This window comes from Triticum aestivum, chromosome 2A (genome assembly GCF_018294505.1).
Source record: "Triticum aestivum cultivar Chinese Spring chromosome 2A, IWGSC CS RefSeq v2.1, whole genome shotgun sequence".
In the NCBI taxonomy this organism is placed as follows: Eukaryota; Viridiplantae; Streptophyta; class Magnoliopsida; order Poales; family Poaceae; genus Triticum; species Triticum aestivum.
The window spans coordinates 294,369,075-294,377,925 of NC_057797.1; positions in this window are offsets into that span (position 1 = coordinate 294,369,075).

Genomic DNA, 8,851 nt, shown 5'->3' on the forward strand with positions numbered 1-8,851 from the left:
CAATGGTCGAGCTAAAAGAGCCAATCAAGAAATTTTGAGAGGCATAAAGCCCTGGCTTATGGTCCCTTTGTAGAGAACGCCGAGTTGTTGGGTGGAGGAGATGCCTTCAGTGCTATGGAGTATCAATACTACCCCCAGCAAATCTACGGGTTACATGCCTTTCTTCATGGTTTACGGAGTAGAGGCAGTTCTCCCTAGTGGCATCCGTCATGACTCGCCCCATGTGGCGGCTTATGTTGAAGCTGATAATGAAAAAGCACGTCAGGATGCTCTTAACCTGTTGGATGAGGAGCGTGACCTTGCGATGGATCGTTTGGCGATTTACCAGTAAGATCTGTGTTGTTATCATAGCCGCCGAGTTAAAACCAGGACTTTTCAAGAAGGAGATTTGGTGCTCCGGCTCATCCAGGATCAAACTTACATGCACAAGTTATCCCCACCTTGGGAAGGGCCCTTTGTGGTCAGCAAAAATCTGAACAACGGGTCATATTACCTAATTGATGTTCGAGACCACAAGGACTCACGCACGTCGGAGGAGGAGACCCGCTGACCATGGAATATTGCTCATCTTCGGCCTTATTACACCTGAGCCACCGGCTCTTGTGATGTACATATTTCTACCAATGTATATATTTACGACTGGTATAATAAAGCCGGCATCCCTGATATTTCAGGGCCTCTGTCATTTCATTTCTGAGAATCTGAGTCTTTATTGTCTCTTCATAAGATCACTTGGGGGTTCCTACTCATTGAGCATAGCTATGACTGCCCTCTTGATCCGGCTTGTATGCTGTAATTGCAAAATGCCTGGGGGCTTCCTGCTCATTGAGCATAGCTATGACTACCCTACTGATCCGGCTTAAACACCTGGAATGAAATATTACTTGGGGGCTCTTTGTTAATGAATAAAGATTTGTTGTCCCTTGTAGTAGGCTTGGACGCCAGGTGTATTCACCAAAAATCCAGGTTATCCTGCCTTTGTTTGCCTGCCACTCTGACCAGGTAATCCTAGAATGACTCGTCGTACTATTGACAATCAATCTTATAAAGACCTTGAATTTGTCAAAGTTAAAACGATGATTGGTCATGTGAGGTCCGGCCTACAGGTTTGAATTAAGGTTTAACTTAGTGGCTGTGCGTCCCTTGAATAGAACTTGACAATTGAGACTTGGCAGCTTATGAATGCCTTGGTTTTTCTGATTTATATTTGCTTTGAACATTTTTTTGAGGTTCATCTTTTGTGCCATGTTGATATATGGTTGAAAATTGATAAAGGCCATGTTGCCTTATGACTCATATATGAATCTATCCGGAGTTTTGTTAACCCGGCCTGGCTTTGGACTTTAAGGCACCAGTGTGTAACGATTATGTGCTTGGAGTTATGTGCTCTAAGCTTTGGGATGTTACCCTTGATTCACATGGAGTTGTAAGGCGACATCATGAATAAATTGTATAGGGTGATGTGCTCTAAGTCTTTGGGTTGTTACCCTTACTGCATGACGCATGGTAAGCCGGCAGTATGAACAAATACCACATGTATGATATTTATTTTGTTGTGATTATACAAGGGTTTGATAAACACACCCTGGTTTTGGATTATTCAGTCACTAGTGGGTTTTATATGGGGCATTATGACCCGCCCTGGGATAAACCGCCAGGGCACCTGTTATCTGCTTATGTGCAGGAAAAATGATAATCATGGTCTGCATCATTGATGACATTATAAGCATAAGTGGCAGATCTTCAAATAACACACCGATAGTTCACAAGTGTTATACAAAGTCAACATGCACGATGGCATGGCAGATCATTGTTTTCAAACTAGCCTATTACAAGGCATCGGACGACCCAACGGAATAAGTGTTTTCATGCACAAAGTCGCCCAAGTTGTGGATGATAAACCGGTCCTTGGATTAATTGTCTTGGTCTTGGCGTGTTCAGGCTTCTAGATCACCCTGTGCCGGCTCTTCTTCTTCGTCTGTCGTTTGGAAGTTAGTTGATGACCAATTGATGCTAGTCAAGGCTTGAAATTCAGCTTCATCATTGATAAGTTCAGACGGAGCGATTTCAGGAGCGAAAGTTTACTTACAGATTGGAGGAATAAGATCCACAATTTTGTAAGCCGGAGTTGGCATTTTTTGATTATCTGCTGTATAAGCCACCTAATATCTTGACAGGTATGTTTCTTCGGTGATAAGGCTCGCCAACATACGCATCTCCTTCACACAAGAAGAAACATCCTTCTTATCAAAGGGAGACCCGTCCTCTTTGAAATTGGGGAAGCCAGTAGCTAGCTGGGCCGGGTCTAATTGTGCCTAGTATGACTTCCCCCGCCTTAGAGCTGTAATGGCACTGGCTCTTGCGGTTGACCGCTTGATTTCTTTGATTCTCGCAGGAAGGACAGAAAGTTTGCATAAAACATCACTGAGAAGGGATGGTGCTTGATTGGCTGGGGAGATGGTGGCTATTGTGCGCTGAGCACCGGTATATAGCTGCTCCACCAGCGTGTAAACCGCTTTGAGTTTTATCAGCATCTCTTGACCAAGAATGCTACTCCTAGGGCCTGTATAACATAATATGGTTAAGTCACCAGGAGGTTTACAAAGTGGAGTGTGGAAATTAATTACAATATTTAAGTCTTACTTACCAAAAATTCCAGAGGTCATTTGTGTGATATGACACTTTAAGCCGGTAAGTTCTGTGGTGACCCCTTGCAGAGAGCTTCAACATTTTTGTATCTCTATACTAGGGTAGTCTTTTCTTCAACCCACGCGGCTTTCTCAGTGTTAAACTCGGTTTTAAGCTTTTCTACTTCATCCAAGCTGATTTTGATCTTGGAGTAGGCTTTCCGGGTCTCAGCTTCTTACAGTTGAAGACGGTTTTTTAAATCCGCCAATTGGGATTGATATTGAGTTTAGGCTTCTGTAAGTAAAAGGTTAAATAATTGTCAACAGTTATGTCATAGTATATATTCAGAAAAAGTCCCAACCCCTTTGCAAGCAATAGCACTTGGCACTTGGGGATAATGGGTGGAGAAAGTTTCTTTTATGAAGCAGTGGCAGACAGATCCGGTTCATCTTTTTCCAAAGATAACCCGGCCTATGATGGTTATAAGGTGAGATTTTATTCACAGTAATGGTGATATGTCCCCGCTTATTCATGATGATTAAACTGGCCCTTGGGGGCAACAGGTGCAAAGTTGATCATTACTATCTAAAGCTCCGTCTTAACTTGATAGTTTAAGCTGGCCCTTGGGGGCTACTGGTTTCGACTTTGATATATATAAGGCTATCTAAAAGTCTACAACATATTCAATTCTATCATATTCAGTAGACTTGGGGGCTGAAGGACTATATATAATCAAAAGTTTGTACCTCATATTTCTGATGCATTTGCTTGACCATATCAATCTCAAGATCACGGCTGGTGTGGACTTGGCTGAGGTAGCCGGAGAGTACTTCTCTAATGCTCAGATGAGAATAACTGGCCATGTCAAACTTGACTTTGTGTTTCTTAGTTAGTTCTTCTTTGGCAGAGTGTTTCGCCAGGATAGTGGGATTCCTTGGTTCTTGGAAACCAGTGCCAGTGATTAGAACTTCTTCAGTATTTGGCTCTGAAGGCTTGATTGGGCTTGGCGATTTAGCACCCAAAGGGTCGATAATTGTATAATCAGTGGAGGCGCTAGGATTCTCTAATGGCGGGTCATCAGCAAGCTCCTCTGGGTGTTGCACGGAAACCTCAGAAACGAGCGCTTGCTTCTCCGGCTCATGAATTTTTGGGTCTACGACCGGTTTATTAATTTTTGCCTTCTTGCTAGGCTTTGTCATCCCACTGCAGAAAAGAAACAAAGTCAGTATATGTGCAGAGATGTGAAAATAAATAAAGATAAAGTCTTTACTTAGGGGCAGTCTTGAAAGCCGGAAGCAGGTCTGAGATGAATCGCCAGAAGAAGAGTGAGAAGTGCCATAATAATTTCAGTCGAAAGGATTAAGTGGTTGGCGAATAAGACCCACCTTGGGATAAAAAGAGTTGGAATTCTGAAGCACCTCATTCCGGCATTTGCGTGGGGCTGGTGTGTTGGGTAACCCGAAGGAAAGATCTCTGCCTCCGCTGGTCCGAGTTCTGCACTGGTTCTCATGTTGTTGTTGCTTCAAAATGAAGTTGGGATCCAAGTAGGGTAGAGGGTGAGAAAACCTTACTTTCTGAGTTACTTGTCAAATTTTCTGTCTTGGCAAAGGCTCTGAGTCTGAGGAAATAATAGTTACCTCTTCATCACCCGCCTGGCTGGTTTCCAGTCATCCTGATAGCAATCAGTGTCAATAATATAATTAAAAAAAGAGCCAAGGGAATCAAGGTCTACCTCCGACTTATCATCCTCATCCAATTTCAGCATATCAGAGGCAGTTGATTTCTTCTTATTCTTCTTCAGGGCTTTAGTCTTAGCCCTGGCTTTATTGGCTGCTCTCTCGTCATACTTCTTTTTCCAAAAGGCGGATCCAGTCTGCACAAATTACAAGAAGGTTGGACATTTGCACAACATCTGAACAATAAAGAGAAATAAATGAAGAGGAGACACTTACATCCGGTGGCAGGTTGAGTGTGCAGAAGGGATTCAACCCCAATTTGCTGCAGCTCTCCAAGCCTTCGTTGAGAAGAGTTTTGGTCATCTCATTGATCGCATTTTCAGTTAAACGCATCAGGCAGTGGCGCAGTGGATCCTTGACGTCGCCCGTATAAGTACACATTAAGCTGGGTCGGTGGGTCAAAGGTATAATCCTCCAGGCTACCCATCAGCGGACCAAGTCAACACCAGTTAACCCGTTTCCTAGCAGAGCTATAACCTTTGAAAAGGTCGGCATAAGTTTGGGTCGTTCAATGGTGGTAATCCGTTCGGTGAGAGGATGCCTCGGGCTGAGCTAGTGTTCACGAAAACCTAGGAAGGGGTTCTCGTCACCAGGAGAAGTGTTTTGGCAATAGAACCAGGTCTGATTCCAATCCTTGGGATGACTTGGAAGCTGGGCATATGGAAAAATGGCGTCTCTCTGTCATTGAATTGAAACTCCACCAAGCTCTAAGCTGGGTCGATCAGTGAACTCATTCTAGCGGTTCAGATAAAAATATTCACTGAAGAGTTCAACGTTGGGCTCCTCTTGAAGATATACTTTGAAGAAGACTTGGAAATTGCAGATATTTGAGATGGGATTGGGTCCGATGTCTTGAGGATGAAGTTGAAAGAAATGCAGAACATGACAGAAAATTTTTGACCCAGTGGTGAGAAACCGCGGTTCATCTGATCAGTAAAAACAATAATCTCGTTGTCTTGTGGCTGAGATCTGACTTCATCTAGATTTGGAGCATGCCAGTGAATGTCGTTTTTCGCTGGCAAGAAGCCGATTTTGACATATTCTTGAAGCATTTCTTCTGTGATGATAGAAGGGACCCAGTCGCATGACGTAACTGTCTTAGTCATGATTGGGGTGCACAGCCTAAACAAGACGATTTAAGATGTGATTAAACCAGTAAAGTATAGCTGGCTTATATCAACATTGAGTTGGTGATTTAAAAAGCGGTGCGGAGTTAAATCGGAAGGCACTTGGCGGGTTACAAATTATTATTTAAACTGCCGTAAAGGGCTAATGGCTATGGATTTATAACAGTTCAAAAAATGAAGTCAATTCTAAACCGGAGGTGACAGATTTCGCTTTTGACATTGTGAACTACAAGAGAAAATATTGCCAGGTTATATAGGTTATGAAGCACATGCTGGCAGCTCAATGGGGCCTAATGTTATATGGAGAGTCAAGGTTTATGGTTTAAGCCGCCATGAAAATTATGATATTTTTGAACTATAAGTAAATATTTGGCTAAGTCCTGGGCAAACAATATTCTGTAGATTGATTCTATAATTTTGGATCTGCCACAGTTTGGAAAAGGAAAATAAATTCTAAACCTAAAGGTTGTGAAAGTGGAGGAACTTGTTTGCTTGAAGATTCTCTGTATAAAAAGGACGATTCCTATGATTGAGAGGGGGTGTCAAACAACTTCCGCGTGCTTTCAACACTATTTTCAGATTAAAATGAGCGTGCTATGGAGGAATGGTGAAGAATGGCAAGAACATCGATGAACTAAGAAAACCCTAGTGTAGATCTGAGGCTTGGGAAGATGAGCACTTACGGATGCTGATGGACCGCCGTGGCACGCCAGCATTCTCTGGTCCACTCAGGTTGATACAGCAGCCTCAATTGATGCAACGGCCTGTATTGATGTTGCGGACGGAGGTCGGCAGCAGCAGAGCTCGGGTCCGTATAGGAGTCGCGAGAGGAAGACGAAGACGAGGAGGCAAGGGGAAATGAAAAGGACCCTGTCCCTATTTATAAGGAGATGGATAACAGGCATGCATGGGAATCGAGGAGGAGAAAAGTGATTATGTGGCTACGCGGGCGGAATTTCGAAAATTCATATTCAGATCTTCGTGCGAAGTTAATACATGATGATGTCATGGCGGGCTAGCATGATTTTGTGAGCTGACATCATGGCGGGTTATAGCAAATTCGTAAAAATTGACGAGGTAAGATTCAGCTAAGTCAAGTATTGAATATTGATGTGACCAAGTTCAAATCAACCTGGGACCTAATGTTGGGGATATAACTATTGGGTATGACCCGCCCAGGAGGACGATGAGGATGGCGGTCCATAGAGCAAGCTTATTGAAAGCCCATGACCCGGAGGTGACTTGAGGCCCATGAGTATGAGCCTCCATATTGTGTAACTTGTATTGTAAGGCAAGCTTAGTTAGTCACCGAGCCTGACAGGTTGTGTATGAGTCGGTCGGGACTCTGTAAGCCGCCGGGTATCAGCCTGTGTATATAAACGGGTGACTCAGCAGCGGGTTAAGGCGAGAAAGAAGAGATCGAGAACTAGGTCAAGCTTATTCGCTCGCTGGTAATCAAAACCCAAGCAATACAACCTCAAACTGGAGTAGGCCTTTACCCCATTGCGAGGGGCTGAACCAGTATAAACTCTCCGTGTTCTTTGTCCAATTAACCCCTTCAAGTTAACTACGTTGCGATGGCATCTGTCGTGTTAAGTCCATGACAAAAACCCAAATATCGGAGAAGAAATATGAGGCTATAAGCAATCATGCATATAATAGATCAAAGAAACTCAAATAACTTTCATGGATACAAAAAGATAGATCTGACCATAAACTCAATGTTCATCCGATCCCAATAAACACACCGCAAAAAGAGTTAAATCATATGGATCTCCAAGAGACCATTGTATTGAGAATCAAACACGAGAGAGGAAGCCATCTATCTACTAACTACAGACCCGAAGGTCTACAAAGAACTACTCATGCATCATCGAAGAGGCACCAATGGAAGTGGCGAACCCCTCCGTGATGGTGTCTAGATTGGATCTGGTGGTTCTGGACTCTGCGGCGGCTAGAATTGATTTTAGTCGACTCCCCGAGGGTTTCTAGAATATTTGTGTATTTATAGAGCAAAGAGGTGGTCTGGGGGGCACCCGAGGTGGCACAACCCACCAGGGCGCGCCTGGGCCTCCCGGCGCGCCTTGGTGGGTTGTGCTCCCGTCGGAGAACCCCCAGGCACTACCTTGGCCCATTAGGTGTCTTCAGGTCCATAAAAAATCTCCTTAAAGTTTCGTTGCATTTGGACTCTGTTTGGTATTGATTTCCTGTGATGTATAAAGATGCAAAAAACAACAACTGGCACTTGGCACTATGTCAATAGGTTAGTACCAAAAAATGATATAAAATGTCTATAAAATGATTATAAAACATCCAATATTGATAATATAACAGCATGGAACAATCAAAAATTATAGATACATTGGAGACGTATCAACATCCCCAAGCTTAACTCCTGCTCGTCCTCGAGTAGGTAAGTGATAAAAACAGAATTTTTGATGTGGAATGCTGCCTAACATGTCATATCATATTCTTTTCTTTATAGCAAGGATATTTGGACTTTTATATTGTTCAAAGCAATAGTCTAGTTTTGACATGATAACTTAAATACTCAAGCATATCAACAAGCAACCATGTCTTTCAAAATATCAACGCTAAAATAAGCTATCCCTAGGCCATCATGCTCAATCATTGATCCATTCATGAAACACACTCGCATATTAACTACACCCAATGCTCAAGTACGATCATAGTGCCTCCTAGTTGGTGCTTTTATAAGAGAAGATCGAGACTCAAATTTAAAAATAAAAATTGCATAAAGTAAAATAAAGTCCCTTTGCAGAGGGAAGTAGGGATTTGTAGAGGTGCCAGAGCTCAAAGCGAAAAACTTAGAGATAAAAACATTTTGGGAGGTATGTACTTCCCACAAAAGAAAATGACTTAGAGTTCCCAACACTTTCCATGCTAGATATATCATAGGTGTTCCCAAACAGAAAATAAAGTTGATTCCTTTTTCCACCAAACTTTCTCTTTCCATGGCCAACCGTATCCACGGGTGCCTTCCATACCAACACTTTCCAAGGAATTTATTATTTGATAACATAAAGTAAATTCATTTTTCATTTCAAGACTGGGCATCCCTAATACCTTTGCCTTACTCTTGTGCAATGACAAGTGAATAAACACTTATCGTGAGAATAACACATCTAGCATGGAAAATATTAACCACCCCTCACCGCCCTACAAGCGGTACGAACACACAAAAGAGAATTTTATTTTGAAAATTAGGGATGGCACATAGAAATTTGCTTAGAACAGTAAAAGAATACCGCATATAGGTAGATATAGTGGACTCATGTGGCAAAACTGGTTTAAAGGTTTTTGGATGCACAAGTAGTGATCATACTTAGTGCAAAAAGA